We start from the raw sequence: 20,644 nt of genomic DNA on the forward strand, positions 1-20,644 counted from the left end.
AATCTTCCCTGCTGGCTTCTCCAGAAAATAGATGGGGAAACTGGCAAGGAAGGTCACAAGTTGCTGGGGTAAGTCTTCCCTACCTGCTACCCTCCCCCAGTGCTTTCATGCATCCTCCCCATCTGCGTTGCACTCCTGTGCACCCACACCCTTTCCAACTTGCCTTCTTATGGTTCCTCCCCTGCATATCTCATTACTCATTGCCCCAGCCAGCAGCAGCCACTTACGTACCTGCCACCCTGGGGCTTGCAGTTTTCTGTTGGCTCCCCCTCTGACCACTGGTTATGGTAAGCTGGCAAGAAGTTGCTTTACCTAACTACGGTGAGTTTGATTAACAATGGCAGTTGGAACTGCAGGAATTTCCACTTTATTATGATTGCATCACTTAGTGATGGAAATTCCGGTCCCAACTGCCGTCATAAATTAAGGGCTACCTGTACTCCAAAATAGTTGTTACCTGTTTAATGAATTTAAGAATACTCTTTCCTCATTTCTACATATTTGCCATGGTATGTTGGCTTGTTTTAGGGGGAAAGAGAGTGTAGGTTTTTCCAGTCTTTTGCATTTTCCAGCAGTGTTTTTAATCTAGTTATGCCACTTTTTAAAGAACGTGAAATGGATTAAAGGGTACTGAGAAATAGTTTCAGATTAATGTACACACAGCAGTATAATATAATATAATATAAACCCAGCAGGAGATGCCTCTAGATCTCCCAACCATATTACCTGTTTTCCTTTAAATCTCCTAGGAAGGAGACTGATAGTGTATTCCCTGTGCTACAGTGTAGTTAAATGACTATAGGCCACACTGTAATTTTATTTTATTTTATTTTGTGTTGGAGAAGAAGGAAGGGTAATAGCCAACATAGCTATCTTGAAAGGAAGGTCCTTTGCCACCTGCAGCAAGGCTAAGCCTCCTGTACACCCAGGCAAAAAAACCTTAAATTTCAGGACCTGAACCTGAAGGATTAAAATCTTATTTTCTTGATCTAGATACTTGTGTTTTAAGGTTTTTCCTGGAATGAAGCAGAAACAATATGGGTGGACAGTCCCAGGTCGTCAGTCAGGACATACTCTCTAGACAAAATGCTAACTATTCTCTTGAAAAGAATGAATTCAGATCTCTTATTTTAAGTTTGCAGTTGGGTATTTTTCACTAAACACGTCTGTCTGTCTGTCTGTCTCTCCCTCCCTCTCCCCCTCCCTCTCTCATAGTTTCTGCATTTAACAAACGCAATAATTCATCACATACCAGCGTATAAAAATAATCATTTACAAGGCATATTATAAGACTTAATTTGCTCTTCCCAGTTACCTAGACATTTTATTTTAGAAAATGAGCACAGATTTTTCTTCTTTCCTGTTGTTTTTTCCCCCCTTAATGTTTTTATGCGCAGCGATGAACTGTACCTTGCCCTTTATAGAGGGCAAAAGCCACTGTGAGACTTTATAGGGAAAAGCACTCCTGCTAAGGTGAAGAAGTAGAGATTGTTATCAGGAGCAAAAATGTGAATCTGGGTTCCCCATTGACTTTGCTTGTCAAACAGTTGCAAAAGGGGATCACATGACCCCATGACACTGCAACCGTCATAAGTAGGAGTCAGTGGAACGGTCACTAAACAAACTTGTAAGATGAGGTCTACCTCTACTTGGGTAGGAGACTAATAGGAAATTCTAGGGTTATAGGGTAGAGAGAAACAGTTTTTAATCCCCAGAAAAAGGCAATGGAAAGTCATGTATGTTAAGCATACATGAATATATTTGTATAGTCGCCAAGAGCTGAGCTTGACTCACAGGTACAGCTAGTTTGGTCTAAGGCTAAAAACCAGGAGATGGTGAGTTCTAGTCCCACTTTAGGCATGAAAGCCAACTGGGGGACTTTGGACCAATCACCAGGAGACGGTGAATTCTAGTTCTGTCTTAGGCACAAATGCTGGCTTGGTGGCTTTGGGTCAGCCACTCCCTCTCAGACCAAATCATCTCATAGGGTGGTTGTGGGGAAAATAAGGAGAAGGAAAGAGGATTGGGTACACTTGCTATCTTGAGTTATTTACAAAAATATTTATTTATTTAGTGTATGATGAAAACCTGGCAGAAGAGAAATTAAACATGCATGGGATATAAATAAATAATAAATACTTTTTAAAAAAAAACTTTCAATTTACAGTATTGAGCAGTGTGTATTTCAGTGAACTTTTACCTCATAAGAACAGTTTATTAGATTGCATGAAATGACTACAACAGGTCTTTAAAGTATTAATCTTTGTTCATTATTATTTCCAGTAATAACTTCCAGATTTCTTGATGAATTGTGGCTACTTGTGCTGTATCTGATACTTGCCTAACTGTCTGCGTTCTTGCTTAATGTTGACAAATGTTCTGTTCTCTGCAGCTTGAATTCTGAATTAGTATTTCTGTTTCTTTTTGAGAAAATAATACCTAAAATGCTGTTGGCACAAGCTTTGTTTTAGATATCTGTGTGGTTCTCATCCCTAGTAGAAGGAGTTCTTTCCTCATGTAATGGCAAAATTGTCCTATAGGAATATAACTGAATGGAATTGATTTAAGCGACCACAATGAATGGACTAGGTGAGTTTAAAGTCTGACTCAAACACAGCTTAATCATACTGATAGTCTTTCTTTGTACATGTTCAACCATGCTGAAATTTCAGGTATATCGTGCATGTTATTTACCTACAGAAATGCTATCACTATAGTAATCATTAAACTACACTGCTCAAAAAAATAAAGGGAACACTTAAACAACACAATGTAATTCCAAGTCAATCACACTTCTGTGAAATCAAACTGTCCACTTATATAGCAACACTGATTGACAATCAATTTCACGTGCTGTTGTGCAAATGGAATAGACAACAGGTGGAAAGCATAGGCAGTTAGCAAGACATCCCCAATAAAGGAGTGGTTCTGCAGGTGGTGACCACGGACCACTTCTCAGTTCCTATGCTTTCTGACTGATAGTTTGGTCACTTTTGAATGCTGGCGGTGCTTTCACTCTAGTGGTAGCATGAGACGGAGTCAACAACCCACACAAGTGGCTCAGGTAGTGCAGCTCATCCAGGATGTCACAGCAATGCGAGCTATGGCAAGAAGGTTTGCTGTGTCTGTCAGCGTAGTGTCCAGAGCATGGAGGCGCTACCAGGAGACAGGCCAGTACATCAGGAGAGGTGGAGGAGGGCAACAACCCAGCATCAGGACCACTACCTCTGCCTTTGCAAGGAGGGAGAGGAGGAGCATTGCCAGAGCCCTGCAAAATGACCTCCAGCGGGCCACAAATGTGCATGTGGCTGCTCAAACAGTCAGAAACAGACTCCATGAGGGTGGTATGAGGGCCCGACGTCCACAGGTGGGGGTTGTGCTTACAGCCCAACACTGTGCAGGATGTTTGGCATTTGCCAGAGAACACCAAGATTGGCAAATTCGCCACTGGCGCCCTGTGCTCTTCACAGATGAAAGCAGGTTCACACTGAGCAGATGTGACAGGGTCTGGAGACACCGTGGAGAACGTTCTGCCTGCAACATCCTCCAGCATGACCAGTTTGGCAGTGGGTCAGTAATTGTGTGGGGTGGCATTTCTTTAGGGGGCCACACAGCCCTCCATATGCTCGCCAGAGGTAGCCTGACTGCCATTAGTACCAAGATGAGATCCTCCAATCCCTTGTGAGACCATATGCTGGTGCGGTTGGCCCTGGGTTCCTCCTAATGCAAGACAGTGCTAGACTTCATGTGGCTGGAGTGTGTCAGCAGTTCCTGCAACACGAAGGCATTGATGCTATGGACTGGCCCGCCCGTTCCCCAAACCTGAATCCAATTGAGCACATCTGGGACACCATGTCTCGCTCCATCCACCAACGCCACATTGCACCACAGACTGTCCAGGAGTTGGGGGATGCTTTAGTCCAGGTGTGGGAGGAGATCCCTCAGGAGACCATCCGCCACCTCATCAGGAGCATGCCCAGGTGTTGTAGGGAGGTCATACAGGCAAGTGGAGGCCACACACTACTGAGCCTCATTTTGACTTTTTTAAAGGACATTACATCAAAGTTGGATCAGTCTGTCGTGTTTTTTTCCACTTTAATTTTGAGTGTAACTCAAATCCAGACCTCCATGGGTTGCTAAATTTGATTTCCAATGATAATTTTTGTGTGATTTTGTTGTCAGCATATTCAACCATGTAATGAACAAAGTATTTAATAAGAATATTTCATTCATTCAGATCTATGATGTCTTATTTTTATGTTCCCTTTATTTTTTTGAGCAATGTATTAAATGATTCTTAAGTACAAAAGGAAGCATGTGCATCCGATAATGTTTCTAATAAAATATCAGTGGCTCAATAATTAAATATAATTCCTTCAGTCCCAAAGAGATTTTAACCCAAGCCCAGTAATTATACATTTTCAAAAAAAATAAATCTAAATCATTCTAAGTATGGCTAATGTGAAAAAAGTTTTACTTGGAGCCAAATCACATGTTGAGTTTGGGCACATGGTTGACTTTAGGCACATGGACAAACAATTCTCTACCAGAGCAAATTTGCTTTCTTTGTCAGATTCAGGTATTTTAGTTCAATTTAGCACAAATACAGGATCTCAAAACATCATGCTCAGCTTCAAAACGAGAAATGTTACCCTGTTTCTCCAACAATATGGCCTCCCCCAATAGGAAGTCCCAGCATGTTTTATAGGCATGAAATGAAATTAAGCCCCTCCCCCCAAATTAAGGCCTATATTAAAACATGCAAAATGGCGGGGAATGGTGGAGGGGCTTGCCGTTAGGAAGTACTTTTGTTGCACACCCGGATATGGTGCTGCCTGCGTTGACCCCGATATGAAGTGCCCCACCAATGCCAAGGTCAACATCCAAGCCATCGCTGCCTGCCCGCCCAAAGATGCAAAGATTAATTCACCCCCAAAAAGACGGCCTAGCAATTTTTTCGGGGCTCAAAAAAAAATAAGACCCGGCCTTATTATATGAGAAACACGGTATGTTCAGCAGCAAAGTTCAAATTACTCAGGCAATCTGAAAAATCTCAATGTCCCTTTCTTTGCAAAGTCTGTGTTCTGAAGGTGATCTTTGTATAAATACAGTGCTACCTTGATACACATCATTAATTGGTTCTGGGTGGCATGATGAGTATCAAAAATGATGAGTACCAAATAAATTTGATGTGTTATTTAATGAGTCACTAGGCAATCGACAAGTTCTAGCTTGTGCATTGAGTACCAAACATACAATGAGTACTAGGACAAAATTTCCTGTCAAAATGCGTTGAATACCAAATTCGATGAGATCCTTGATGAGTTGAAGTACCACTATGGGCATGTAGACAGGGTATTATGTGAAAACAGTGAGTTTTAATCTCAGTCTAATGGCATAATAGCCAAATCTGATGATATCTTCAGAAATAAGTCTTCTCCAGGATGGTGATGGGAACAGACAATTCTATTTAATTAATGCCCAAGGCTTCTGTTCTGATTATTGTGGAAATAGTAATAAATCACTGTGCTTTGTATACATTTATATGTGATCTTACGGTTGTGTAATAACATAGAAACAGTATGCATGCTTGCTTTCGTTGTATAGTAGGGTTTCCAAGCATTTAATTTTTTAGGTAATACCAACAGTATTCATAGCATCAGTGAATATACTTGGTATGTAAAGTAATTTTGGAAGTGTTATAATTATTTAATATTTAGATTGGTGATGAAGGGATAGGCTTAAAATTGTGTTTGTTTTCTATAACATAGACTTCAATTCAGTGGTAACACTGAGGGAGTGCTGTCCCACAATGAAATATCCTGGTCATGATTTGTGAAACTGTTGTGCAGTGGTTGATTCAAAACCATAAGGTGTATACACATTCTACTTGACCGGTTTTCCATTTGCTGAAAATGTTCGAACATTGTGAAGGTTTGGCGTGTTGCCACAAGATACTTTATTTATTACATTCATAATATTATTCATAACTATCTTGAGAGCAAGGCTTTGGAGTCTGGATATTGCATTCCAGAGCCTTTCCCTGTTCGGTTAATTTTTTTCTTCCATCATTCATTCATTCATTCATGTCTTGATTCTCAGAGGCAAATGTTTGCAGTTTTCTTGGCAAGGATTTTTGGAAATGGTTTGCTTGTTGCCTCCTTCCTAGGGCTGAGAGAAGATCACTTAGCTGACTCTGTGCCCGAAAAGGCAGGACTAGAAGTCATAATCTCCCTGCTTCTAGCCTGGTGCCTTTAACCACTATACCAGCTCTCTCAGCCTACTCTATAGCATACAGTCTTCCCAGGTGGTCTCCCATCCAAGTGCTTAGCCTGCTACTTAGCTTCCTAGGATAGAAGAAATCAGGTCTTTTCAGGGTAGTATGGCTGTAGATGTTTAATACAGATATTAAATTTCTATCTACCTACACACACACACACACACACACAGAGAGAGAGAGAGAGAGAGAGAGAGAGAGAGAGAGAGAGAGAGAGAGAACCTGACAAGAGACAAGTCTGATCCTACCCAATCTGCATTAGATTTTTTTTCCTTCCTGGCATTGCAAAACTCTTGCTTAGATATCTGGTATGTAACACCGTTTTGCCCTTAATAAAACATTGACATTTTAATCAAACATGATTTCCACATGCAGCTAAATTAATACCTTTTCCAGTTTATCAGTATTGTAACCCATACTTGTGAGAAAGTCTTCCAAGTTGTAGAACTAGCTCTGCAACATTTGGAGAGGGATTTTGACTTGGAGCAGGGAGAAAAGCATTCCTAAGCAGAAAATTCGCCATGGCCTTGTACTGTAGTTTCTTGATCCTTGTGGAGGGAAGGCTAAATTTTAACCTGCACTAGATTGGCACACTGACATGAATATAACAGCTTCCCTCACAAGCAACCCTAAACCCGCCCCCTCCAAAGTTTCAATGGTATGTATGATTTATCCCAGGATTGCAGCTGCAGAATATTCCTCCACAATATCCACAAATGATAACGCACACAAAACCTTCAACATTGTTTCCATTTGTGCAAAATTGTACCAGACTACAGCCCGTGATAGACCATAAATACAGGGGATACTATCTTGTATTCATTAATGTGAGGCTGCAGAACAAAGTGAGTTGTGAATAAATACCTGCAAAGCAGCACTTTGAAAAGGAAAAAAGGCTCTTTCAATAGATTGAAAAATCTCTACACAACTTTAGGCTATGTTGTTCCGTTTTTCCAGATACCATCAAATTCTTTTACGTGCAGTTTACATCATGGGTGCTATCTTTTCAAAGGTTTCATTTTTTTCTTGGTTGACCAGAAGGTGACCTAGAGTTCTTTGTATCTTTCATTCTAACTCTTTAATTGTTTTCTTTAACCTAAAAGCCATGGAAGGAATGCTTATTAACACAAATCTGCTCATTTAACACTGATCTTCATATCTTTCCTTGAGGAAATGATGGTACAATGATGCTCAGAAGTTCGTAAACCCTTTTGAATGTTCATAAATATGACCTAAAGTGTGATCTGCCCTAAAACTAAATAAAAAGAACCCAATTAAATACATGAAACATCCCTCAGTTAAAGCAGTTCTGTAAGAAACAGCTAAAATTGTTGTTATTGTGGGGAAAATAGGAGCAAGGTGTGATAGATACATTCACCATCCTGTTATTTGTAAAGATAATAAAGGTAGGATAAGTATGCATTTATGTATATATATAGATAAATCATCTAAGTGGATATGCAGGATTGATCAACAATTATCAGAAACTTTTAGTTGTAATGATGAAGTTGGAAAGGGCCCTGGAGGTCTTCTAGTCCAACCCCCTGATCAAATAGGACATCCTATACCATTTCAGACAAGTGACTGTCCAGTCTCTTCTTAAAAACTTCCAGTGTTGGAGCATTTACAACTTCTGGAGGCAAATCATTCCACTGATTAATTGTCCTCACAGTCATGAAATGTTTCCTTAATTCTAGACGAATTCTCTCCTCGATTTGTTTCCATCCATTGCTTCTTGTCCTGCCTTCAGGTGCTTTGGAGAATAGCTTGACCTCCTCTTCTTTGGGGCAGCCCCTGAGATATTGGAAGACTCCTATCATGTCTCCCCTAGTCCTTCTTTTCATTAAACTAGACATACCCAGTTCCTGCAACCGTTCTTCATATGTTTTATCCTCCAGGCCTATTCTTCTCTGCACTCTTTCTAGAGTTCCAACATCTTTTTTATATTGTGATGACCAAAGCCAGATATAGTATTCCAAGTTTGAGTCTTGCTAGGGCATTATAAATGAGAAAACAAATTATATATTTTAGATATTTAGATGACTCTGTTTTGAAAATATTATTCCTGTTGTTTTCAAGTCACATGCATGGTTAAATTGTAATCTGATGTGCCACGATTTGATTTCAGAGAGGTATATCTTTAGTAACCAGCATGTTTTTCGTTGGTGTAGTATCATTGAGCAATAGGTGTTAGTATTTCAAATCTATATCTGCTTATGCTGGATTGTCCAAGAAAGTTGGCTTCCTCAGTGCAAGTATGATTTGATATGAGTGGTTTTCAGAAATATTTTTTTAAAATTTTTCACTGGACTTGTATCTTTTATTGGCATGTGATTTGGCAGTGGGATATGCAGAGAACATCTACTATATGGCTTGTTTGTGGAGATCTATTAAGTACCTACAAGGAAACCTGGAAGTGGGACGAATAAATATGCAGGCTTCATTTGTACCAGCATGAAATGCTGGTGAAAATCTTTAAAATCCTCATTCACTTTGATGGCTGTCAGCTGATTAGAACTTTCTAAAATATGGATTTTTTTTAAACTGGTTATAATGGGAGAAGAGGCTTAGTTTACCACATGTAGATCTTTTCCTATTATTAGTCTGACAATGCCTATTAAATAGGCATGGCGAATATTAATGATTTTGATCCCACATATTTTTCTTAAAATATTTACAGAGATGGCTATGGATGTTTTGATCTAAATTCATCTCAAATGCTGAAGACTTAAATTAGTTCATCAACAAAGATGGGATTATGTCCAAGCAAGGCAATCACCATAATGCAAAATATTGCAGTTACTGAAATATCGAGGGTTAATTCTTAAAAAGAGAAAATGAAAACCGGATGATTCAGAGGAAAATCTAATTGATTAACTGAAAAATGCTGACCAAACCTTTAGGTCCATTTAGGGAAATAAATGTTATTGCTATAAATTGGGGAAGAAAAATTTGTTTAAAAAAAAATCTCAAAAACATTTAATTTGAGATCATATGTAATACTGTACCAAAGTTAAAAGTTCAAGGAAGGTTCTCAATTCAGAATCAAGAGACTATAATAACCATATGGCTAAATAACAAAGCTAAATTTTTCCTGCTAAATATTATTTAGCAGGAGTAGAGGGCAGCAAAGGGGAGCTTTTTTCTCTCTCTTTTGATTTTGCATGAACAGTGTGGAAAGTAGATGAATGTGAGATCAAACTAGTAGTTCTTCAAGATAATTAGACCTCTTTTTTGGTCTGGTTAAAATGATTCAAGTGTTTTAATATAGATATGTGAAATATATACTACGTACTGTACATAGACCCACTATTTTGTAGGGTGATGCAGTAACTTTGGTTATTTGAGAAGAAATACTTCCCACGTAATCTTATGCAGAGAACTTCTTTTGAAGGATTTGTGCAATTCTACTATATGCAAGCAAAGCGTACTTTTAGGAACAACCTCCCCCTATGCCTGAAGAGAAAAGTTCTCGATCCGTGTGTGCTACCTGCTCTAACATGCTGGTGAAAAACATGGACATTCCGCTCACAACTGAGACAAAAGCCACAAGTGGCGCAAAGAAACATCCATGCTCGGCATCCCAAGACAAGATGGAAAGACCTGTGCATGGATTAGAGAACAAATGTAAATACATGCTGCCATCAAGAGAGTCAAAGAATTGAAATGGAAGTGGGCTGGCCACCTATCAAGAAGGACTGAGGGTAGGTGGGCCAAGGCAGTCCTAGAATGGATCCCACTGGATAAAAACCGTCCACGAGAGAGACCTAAAATAAAATGGATGGGCGACATCAGCAAGTATGGCGGGCCCATACTTGGCAAAAGAAAGCTCAGGACCCTATGGGTTGGAAACATGCGGAAGAGGCCTTCGTCCCCCAGTGGATAGACGATGGTGAGGAAGCAAAGGAAGAGTGGGATGAGCAGAAGGAGGAGGAGAAGAGGGAGAGGAGAAGAATATGAAGAAGAGGAGGAAGAAGGAGGAGGAGGAGGAAGTGGAAGTGGAGGGGAAGTGGAAGAAGAAGAGGAGGAGGAGGAAGAGGAAGAAGAAGAAGCAGCAGCTCAGGACCGTACGGGTTGGGAACATGCGGAAGAAGCCTTCGTCCCCCAGTGGATAGACAGTAGCTAGAATGATGATGACGACTATATGAATTGGTTGTTTAAATCAGCCAATTACATTATAGCTATGAACAAGAGAGCCAATGATTAAAGCATCAGGATAGAAAGTGGTTCAAGTCCCACCTTAGTCATGAAAGCCAGCTAGGCCATTCCCTGTCTCTCAACTCAATACCTCACAGGGTTGGTGTGGGGAAAATAGAAGGAGGGAGATGTGTTGGATATGTTTGCAGCCTTGAATTATGTGTAAAAATAATAAAGGGTGTATGGACACACACATACACACAGCACACACAAATGTATTTGTTTTAGATGAAGGAGATGGAGTAAAATTCTTAGAACAATGAGTCCTATTTGAACTATTCTAGATGTAACCCAATATATATTTTATGTTATTAAATTTAAAAACCTCCTTTTTAACAGGAGCTGCAGAGACCTGTCATTTTTACCTGACTCCAACAACCCTAGGAGTGAATCTCATCACAAAGTTTTCTCAAGATCTTCCATGGTTGAGATTGGATTTAAATGGGGATGTTATAGGTGCCAGACCAATACTTCAATCACCACACCGTATGCTGATGCAGTTATTGTGTTGAGATTTTTTTTAATGTTTCTCGCTCTAACTATGGCAGATCTTCAGTAAACAAGATTAAACTGTATGTGTGTGAATGGCAAAAGAAGCCAAAAGGAAAGAGTAATTGGACACACAAGATTCCCTTGTCTGTTGACCAGGATGGCTGAGTAGATTTCCTGAGATATAATTAGGCTAGTCTTGTGTCTGCAGAGTTATGGTTTGACTGAGCTCAGTTAATAATCATGTTTCTTAGCTTATTTTTCCAAAAGCAATTTGCTTTTATTAGCGTAAAAAGAGAGTGAGAATGTGGGTGGGAGTTTTGCATATAAATCTTGACAACCTCTATTTGATGTATAAAGGAAGGGTTTTTTTTAAGTGAAGAAAATAAGTAACACGGATCAAAGGAACTGGATTTGGAACAGTGGCAAGAAGATTATAGTCCTTGGCTTCAGTTGGAACCATTTTGTATGATTCTGAATTGTGTTGTTTTCTGTCTTTGGGAGGAAATTAAATACACAATTGAAACTATTCTCCAGAATTACTTCTCTGTGTTCATTTTCTGCTCCACACAAAATTAGCTTTTTATTTTTATTGTGTTTCCTTGTATTCTTGGTGTTAGTTACCTGAGATTCGATTGCCGTTTCATGTCTAAAAGCTTCACTGCTTTCCATTCCTGATACTGAATAAACAATCTTTTTTAGAACATGCATCTGCTTTTATTAATAAAGAGTTTTTCTGGTGGAGACCTTGGGTGCTTTCTGAGCTTGGTTGTTTATTTGCAGATGTATCATTACTTGACTGGATAATGTCATCGGTATTAGTGAATGTGAGGCCTGCTCCCTGTTTATATAGCTTGCCCTGCCAGTTGGTGTGGGAAGGGTGGGTGGTCAGAAGGAGTGAACATTGCTTTAATTTGCATTTCCAGATATTACGACTAAGGATTTTGCTATTTTTCCAGGATTTTTCCAAAGATTTTTGCTTTTTAAGGGGAAATGCCACCAGCAGTTTACAGTTTTAGAAGCTGAAATGATGGAGTTTAGCATCTCTATATCAAAGTGCAGCTTTTGACATTTCTGTGCTTGCACTCTGTTTTCACTTTGTCAGTTGTCATTCAAGAATTGTTCCTGCAGTCATATGGTCTAATGTGATGTCCTAGGGATAAAAAAATAATTGCCCCAAATCTCACCAGAAAGTGTTGTTAATTTTAAATTTCAAATAAAAAACATGGTTTTGTGAGATCTGTTGCATGAAAAAACAATTTCTAAACATATTTATTTTGCACCTTGGAAAGCAATAGATACTTCAGTATCTCTGGATATCTTGTAGCCAGCTCCAGAACTTTAGAGATTAAAATAGGCTGACATTTTAGCAGAATACTGGCAAAAATTCTACCTGTATGAATTATATAAATGTGAACACGTACATCCTTATATCATTTTGTTGGGGATGGTGGCCAGTTAGTTTTGATCCATATAGTGTCACTTAGATAATTTTGTAGAAGCTGTGCAGACCTTTGTGCTTTTGTTTTAACATGCTGAAAAATCCATAGCTTTATGTTCAGAACATATTGCAAAGTGCCACATACTATTTTCATACAGTATTTATTTATGACATTTATATGCTGATATAATCTGTATACAGATTACAAATCAAATGATAAAACTTCAAAATAATTTTCTTAAAATGTTAATAAAATTAAGGAAAGACGACTACCCATCAGATAAGAAGATAAACACAGATAGTAATCTCCAAAGGACAGTTGGAAAAGCCATCTTTATTTTTATTTTTATTTTATTTGGTTTGTCAATTGCTTACAAGATAATAGGTATAGATAAAAACATAGTTATGAATATATGGATACATATAAGAAAAATAAAAGAAACAATGGGACGGTAGGCACTTTGGTGCGCTTATGCACGCCCCCTACAGACCTCTAAGGAAAGGGGTGAGGTCAATAGTAGAAAGTCTAAGGTTAAAGTTTTTGGGATTTGGGGAAGAAACCACAGAGTCAGGTAGAGTATGCCAGACATTGACCACTCTGTTGCTGAAGTCATATTTCCTGCAATCAAGTTTGGTGCGATTAACCTTGAGTTTGTATCTATTGTGTGCTCTTGTATTGTTATGGTTGAAGCTGAAGCATTCATTGACAGGTAGGACATTGCAATGTATGATTTTATATACTAAGATCAGACCGAAGGCGGCATAGTTCTAGGTTTTCTAGGTCTAGAATTTCAAGTCTGGTGGCATAAGTTATTCTGCAACGAGTAGAGGAATAGAGAACTCTTCTTGTGAAATATTTCTGGACTTTCTCAACTGTGTTAATATCAGATACATAATGTGGGTTCCAGACTGATGAGCTGTATTTGAGTATTGGTCTAGCAAATGTTTTGTATGCTCTATTTAGTAGTGTAATATTACCAGAGAAAAAGCTACGTAAGATTAGGTTAACAACTCTTAATGCCATTTTGGCTATGTAGTTACAGTGGGCTCTAGCACTTAGATCATTAGAGATGAGTACTCCAAGGTCCTTGACAGAGTTTGGATCATCAACAAGGTCTTGACTATTCAGCTTGTATTTTATTTTCTGATTTTTTTAGCCAATATGTAAGACAGCATTTATTTGTTAAGATTTGAAGTTGCATTTGTTTGACCATTCTGATACATAGTCAAGGTCTTTTTGAAGGGTAGCAGTATTGTCTGTGATGTTGAATAGCTTTACATCGTCAGCGAAGAGAACGCAGTTGCTCTTGATAAGATCACAGAGGTCATTTATGTAGAGTATGAAGAGAGTTGGTCCTAGAACACTGCCTTGGGGGACACCACTGTTGACAGGTACAGAATGTGATAGGATGCTCCCAATTTTGACCATTTGTTGTCTGTTTGACAGGAATGCTTCTATCCAGTTATGCAGGTGTACAGAGATATCATAAGATTTTAGTTTTAGTAGTTTGTCATGTATCACTGAATCAAAGGCTTTACAGAAGTCTATGTAAATTGTGTCTATTGCTTTGCCCTGATCGAGTTGTGTAGTCCATATGTTTTTGCAGTGTAAGAGTTGCAGATTGCAGGATAGTTTTTTTCTGAAACCAAATTGTTTATTAGAGAGTAGATTGTTTGTCTCTAAGTGGAGGATAATGGATTGGTTAATAATTGATTCCATGACTTTACAGGTGACGCAGCATAAAGAGATTGGCCTGTAATTTTCAACTAGGCTGGGGTCTCCCTTTTTGAAGATGGGGATGACCGTGGCTTTTGACCATAGTTTTGGCAAGGAGCTGGTCCTGAAAGATTTTTCAAAGATTATGCTTAGAGGTTCGGCTATGGCAATGGATAGCTTTTTTAAGAAGAAGGCACATATTCCGTCTGGTCCAATAGATCGAGATGGGTTTAGATTGCGTAGTGCTTTTTCAACATTGTCTTCTGTAAAATCGATATGTATTAGATCATTGTAGTTGTCTGTGGTTCGACTAGGAAATACTGGGCATGATCCATTGCTGTTTACAAATACTGAGCCAAAGAATGTGTTAAAGAGGTTTGCTTTGATGGTGTCGTTGTTGCAGTCTTTACCATTAGATCCTATCAGGGGTGGGATGGACCTTGAGTCTTTTAGTTTGTTGTTTACAAAATTGTAAAAAGCGCGAGTGGAATTATTGCATAGAAGGTTTTCCTCTTGTTTAATGTGATAATTGGTGCATTCAGTCTTTATCTGGTGGCCTAAATTTTTGTATCTTCTGATCGCTTTCTGAAAAGTGACTAGAGTAGGAATATATTGGATCTTGGTTGGGGATCTAAAGTATAAAAGTGACAGAAAATTACTATTTCTAGATTCCCAAACTAAAAAATTTGGGGAACCAGGGGATTGCATGCTATGTTCTACTTAGAATATCTCAGCAAGCATTAAAGTGTATGAGCTAAATGAAATGGATTATGGTGGTCAGCTGGCCAGTTCAGTGGCATATAGTATTCTGTGTAAAATTCACAAAATAAGCAAATGTATCTTAAAGGTTAAAATAAAAATAAACAGGGTGCTTTATTCATAGGCAAAGTGTAAGGAACATTATGTTGAGGTCAAAACACGTTGCTGTTGTTATTGCTAAATTTAGTGTAAATTTAGCTAAATTCATTGTAGCACACCTAGGTAGTTTCATAATTATAAGGATTTGTATATGCAGAAAAAAAGTTCAAAATTGTCCTGAGATGAGAACCTCTGTAGGGGTGCTGGGAAGCAGCAGTGTGTGATAGCTGTCACAACCATATTCTGCTTGAGTTGTTTGAAGAGGTTAATGTTTCAATACTGCTCACTTTGTAAGTTGTTCTTGAGTTTAATGTAGCATGGCTGCTTTTCCTTATATCTGTTGCTTTGAAAAGCATTCCAGAAAAATGTTGATGTACATCATAATGTGTTTTTATAGTTATTATTGCCATAAAGGATACATAATTCCCACATTATTTATGTGGAAATTACATTAGGTTTACAAATATTTTCAGTGTTTCAGTGTGTTGCTTATGTAGCCTTTGCCATCCAGGTACTTGTTAAATACCAGTGGAAAATTCTGGAAGTTGCAGTTCAGATCGTGAGCCCCATGTTGGGTAGACGATCTCTAGAAAATAGAAAAGGACTGTCTAAACATCTGTTTTACAGGTTGCTTTGCACTACATTTTGAAAGTGCCTGATTCTGTGGAAGTCAATTGTACTAGAAACAAATCTTTTAAATTATCACAAATACCCTTTCATAACATAAATCTGTTCCTAATCTAATTTAGTAAATTTTATCTTGTTTTAATGTATACATTCAACAAGTGGTAAAGGTTTCTTCCTGGGTTGAGATGAAGACCTAACAATGATTTCTATATTTGTATACTTAATAGAAATCCATTGTATAGAGAAATAAGAAATCAGAGAATTAGGCAAAGAAATTGTATCCTGACACAGTAGCTTCTTACAAGCCCAGATTTGAAAAATAAGGTAGTCAGACATTATTTGGTAATTCTATTCAGTCAAATATTAGCACATGGTTGTGTCTCTTTCTTATTTATTTATATATTTATTTCAGTGTATATGGCTGCCCATGTCAAGACCATAACAACATCAGAATAAATACAGAGTGGCAGCCAAGGTTTAAAAAATGACATTACCCAATCCCAGAGGCTTTGCTATATGTACCAACCCTTGTGTCTGTTGACAGACCAAATTGATATGAAAAATCAACAGAACTGGGGCTAATCCGATCTACTTCTCTTTACTCTTGCAACCATTGATGTTCTCCCAGAACCATTCTTGAACATTGGTGATCATTTGGAAGAGACTTCATATGTGGGGTAGGAGGCTTTAGGGAAAAGATAAGTAATGAATGCATTAGCTTAATTCCTTGCCCACAGCTTGAAGTGGTACATTCAGATGGCAAATTGGTATATATTGATTGTGACTATGTGTCATCCGGTTGGTGTTCACAACCCCACTTACATTTTTTCCAACTTTCTACTTTCCTTCTACCTTTTTCCTTCTACTTTTCCCAGCATTAGAGATTTTTGCAAAGAAACTAGCCTTTCCAGAAACTGTCCAAGTGATAAAAGTTTAAACCAAGTTAATTTGTGCCTCGAGTGAAAACTGAGTTGATTTGCTTAATGGTCCATTTGTTTGTTTTCTTGGTTTTCTATAGTATTCTTTGGTGTCTTCAGCAATACCAAAATTCAAAAGTATCAGTATTCCTTCTGTCCTGCTTATTTGGTCAGCTGGATTATACCTAGAGTTACTAGCATATCGTATTCTTTGTATTGCAGTGATTTGTTTTCAGTCTTCTTGATTTTTTTCATTCAGCCTCATCTTATATTTGGCAATAGCAATAGGGCAAATACCGCTTTACAGTCCTCTGCAAGCGATTTACATAGTCAGCATATTGCCCCAACAATCTAGGTCCTCATTTTTACCCAATCTTGGAAGGATGAAAGACTGAATCAACCTTGAGCCTGTCTGGATCGAACTGTAGCAGTGGGCAGTGAACCACCTGCAGTGCTGCATTCTAACCACCATCAGACGTTTCTTATTTGACTACTTGTGAATATCTTGGGATTTTTACCTATTTACTCTCCCTCTGTTTTACTCCCTCCTTCTGTTTTCAATTGCTCTTGCTTCCTTTAACGAAGCTGTTCAAATAATTAAGATATTTCCACCACCGCCCATGTCATTCTTCAGTTAGCCCACGTGGACAACAATGGCTCCTTCACAACCTATGGACTTCCATTCCCAGAACTCCCGAGCCAACTGTATTTTCTCAGGAATTCTGGGAGTTAAGTCCACAGGGTTATAAAGGGGCCATTGTCTTCCCATCCCTGTCTTAGCCATTACCCAGCATATTATTATGATAATTTCACTTCTGTTCTTGGATTGCTGAAAATTTTGGGCACAAGATCCCTATATATTTTCATAACGTTTCATTTATAGTTTAAGCCTCTTCCTCCCTGTACTTGCTATTTTATTGTCTTCTTTTTCCAGTCGGGAACATGCAACAGCTCTATTCTTCTTTTCTTCATAAATTGGAAAAAAATGTCTCACAAGCTGATTTTTCATGATAAATCTGTCGGCTTTTGAAATTTCTGTTGCTGTTTCCCAGTCCTCCTCATCCACACTCCCATTATTTTTATTTTATTACTGATCCCTCCCTTTACCTATCTTTTTTTGAAAGATGTTTGTGTTCACTTCTCATGAAGCAATATTTCTTGTGTTTTTATGCAGATTTCTCCCCCATAAGTCTTCTTTGCATACATTTCATTTGACTTTTCAAGTTTATTTTCTGTAGTTTATGTCCAAATGCGCATTCCGACCCACTCAGAAACAAAACCTTGTAACTGTAAAATGTTGGCTATTTGTTATACTTTTTTTCCCCTTTAGTTTGTTTTATTTTTTGCTTGACTATATTGTAGTGAATATTTTACTTCTTATGCTTTTCTTTAATGTACACAAAGCTGTTTTAGCTCTGTTATTCAGCAAAAAGTGCATCATTTTTAACTAATATATTTGTTTTTCTGTCCAAACAGCAGCTGCATTACTCTGTTCTTCTCTTGATTAGCAGGCTGAAAACAAATCATCTGTACTTTTTAATGGTATGATCTCAGCCTTTTAACATTTACAGAAGTACTTGCCTAGTTGTTTCCTAAGCAATGCTGAGGTTTTCCTGCATTATTTTTTTTTAATCCTTTTCTTTAATTAAAATTCTGGCATTAATTATTATAGCTATCCAAGATTGTTGTTGTTATTGTTAATCTTCTATTGAGGGAAGTTCTAGAACTTTTTGATTTATTGAAAACAAACAGATCACTAAATCCAGATGGTATCTCTCCAAGAGGTTTTACAAACTCAAATACAAACTGCTGGTTTTCTCCCAAAACATATAATGTCCCTTAAACTGGCCTCATTACCGGAAAACAACAGAGTCGTCATTGTAGTGCCAATTAAAAAAAGCAACAAGTAGTTACAACCCTGTTGGCATAACATTTGTTTTGAGTAGATTTATGGAAAGTATGATTAAAAGAACAGTTATAAAAATGGAACATTCTTCGTTTTTTTTAAAAATGTTTCGTAGTATCTGCACCACTAACGATTTAGATTTTTTTTAAAAGTACCCACATGCATAGACACAAAAATTGTGATTCCCAGCTACAATAGTTATGTGTGAGCTCCAGGATCAAACATTACGTTGCAGGATTGTTAAGGGCAGGAAGGTGATGTTTCCTTGCATTAACTATTAGTACAATTTGGATAATGCTACAGGTAGTCCTCGATTTACAACAGTTCGTTTAGTGACCATTCAAAGTTAAAACGGCACTGAAAAAAGTGACTTATGACATATCCCCATAGTCATGTGTTCAGAATTCAGGCTGTTAGCAACTGACTCATATTTAACAGATAACAGGTAACAGATAATCAGAGCTGTAAGGGACCTTGTAGGTCATCTACTCCAACCCCCCGCCCAAACAAATGGCAGTCCAATCTCTTCTTGAAGGTCTCAAGTGATGGTGCTCCCACAACTTCCGAGGGCAACTTCTGTTCCATTGGTTGATTGTTCTCACTGTCAGAAAGTTTCTCTTTATTTCCAGGTTAAACCTCTCCTTGTTCAGTTTCCATCCATTATTCCTTGTCTGGCCTACAGGAGCTTTAGAAAATAGCTTGACCCCTTCCTCCTCTCTGTGGCAGCCCCTCAAATATTGGGAGACTGCTATCCTGTCTCCCCTGGTCCTTCTCTTCACTAGACTAGCCAAGCCCAGTTCCTGTAACCGTTCATCGTATGTTTTAGCCTCCAGTCCCCTAATCATCCTGGTTGCTCTTCTCTGTACTTTTTCTAGAGTCTCAACATCCTTTTTTATAGTGTGGTGACCAAAACTGGATGCAGTACTTTAGGTGTGGTCTTACTAAGGCTTTATAGAGTGGTATTAGTACCTCCCTTGATCTCGATTGTATCCCTGTTAATACAATTTAGGATTGCATTAGCTTTTTTGGCTGCTGCTGCACACGGCTGGCTCCTATTTAGCTGGATGTCCACCAAGACTCCAAGATCCCTCTCACAGTTCCTGCTATTGAGCCTGGTTTCACCCAATCTATATTGGTACTTTTGGTTTTTCTTGCCTAAGTGTAGGACTTTACTCTTCTCTACATTGAATTTCATTTTGTTAGATATGGCCCATCTGGATCTTGAGCTTATCTTCTTGGGTGTTAGCTATTCCTGCCAGCTTAGTATCCCCTGCAAATTTGGTAAGTTCCCCTTCTATTCCCTCATCTAAGTCGTTAATGAAGATATTGAAGAGTCCTGGGCCTAAGACGGAACCTTGTGGCACCCCACTGCTTACTTCCCTCCATGTAGACTTAGACCCATTAAGGACTACTCGTTGAGTATGGTTTGCCAGCCAGTTGCGAGTCCATCTAGTGGTGGTGCTATCTATTCCACTTTTTTCTAGCTTACTAAGAAGTAGGTTGTGGTCTACTTTATCGAATGCTTTGCTGAAATCTAAATATATTATGTCCACAGTATTTTGCTGGTCTACTAATTTAGTCACTGTGTTGAAGAATGAAATGAGAATGGTTTGGCATGATCTGTTTTTAACAAACCCGTGCTGACTGCTAATTATTACTTTACTTTTATTTATGATGGTTGCAGTGTCCTAGGGTCATGTAATCCGCTTTTGCGACTTTCTGATTGGCAAAATCAGTGGGGAAGCCAGATTCACTTAATAACCCATGTGATTAACTTAATAACTGCAGCGATTCACTTAACAACTGTGTCAAGAATGGTCATAAAATGGGGGCAAAACTCATTTAACAACAGTCTCGCTTAGTAACAAAAATTTTGGGCTCAATTGTGGTAATACATTGAGGACTACATGTATTGAACTGCGTGTGCTTTCCATAGCATTAAAAGAATCCCTGTATTTTCAAAAATTATTTAAAGCTCTTTTTCTCATCAAGGATATATTAAATCTGTCATATTATTTAGATTAGATGCAGTAAGCAGTGTTGTACAGTTATTGAAGTAACTACACCTTGTTATAAAGTATGTGCAGGTGGCTATCATTATTTGTCTGAAACCATGAATAACTAAAAATATGAATAATAAACATTTCATTCCATGGATATTGGATATTAAGTTCCAGAGCCCAGAACTCTCATTTTTCTCCATTAAAAACCTCCC

The 20,644-nt window shown here is 38.3% G+C and overlaps 1 protein-coding gene and 1 long non-coding RNA gene across 5 annotated transcripts in view; one reads left to right on the forward strand and one right to left on the reverse strand.

The window, feature by feature from the left end:
- The window catches only part of LOC148128753 (uncharacterized), a 271,070-nt gene that overhangs the window by 95,184 nt on the left and 155,242 nt on the right, over positions 1 to 20,644 (reverse strand). The window lies entirely within an intron of this gene.
- Positions 1 to 20,644, forward strand: part of CTDSPL (CTD small phosphatase like) — a 71,513-nt gene that overhangs the window by 8,299 nt on the left and 42,570 nt on the right. The gene's annotated exons all lie outside the window — the stretch shown is intronic.

This window comes from Notechis scutatus, chromosome Z, assembly GCF_049901735.1.
Source record: "Notechis scutatus isolate UNSWTSFEM ecotype Mainland chromosome Z, rNotScu1.2, whole genome shotgun sequence".
Classification (NCBI taxonomy): domain Eukaryota; kingdom Metazoa; phylum Chordata; class Lepidosauria; order Squamata; family Elapidae; genus Notechis; species Notechis scutatus.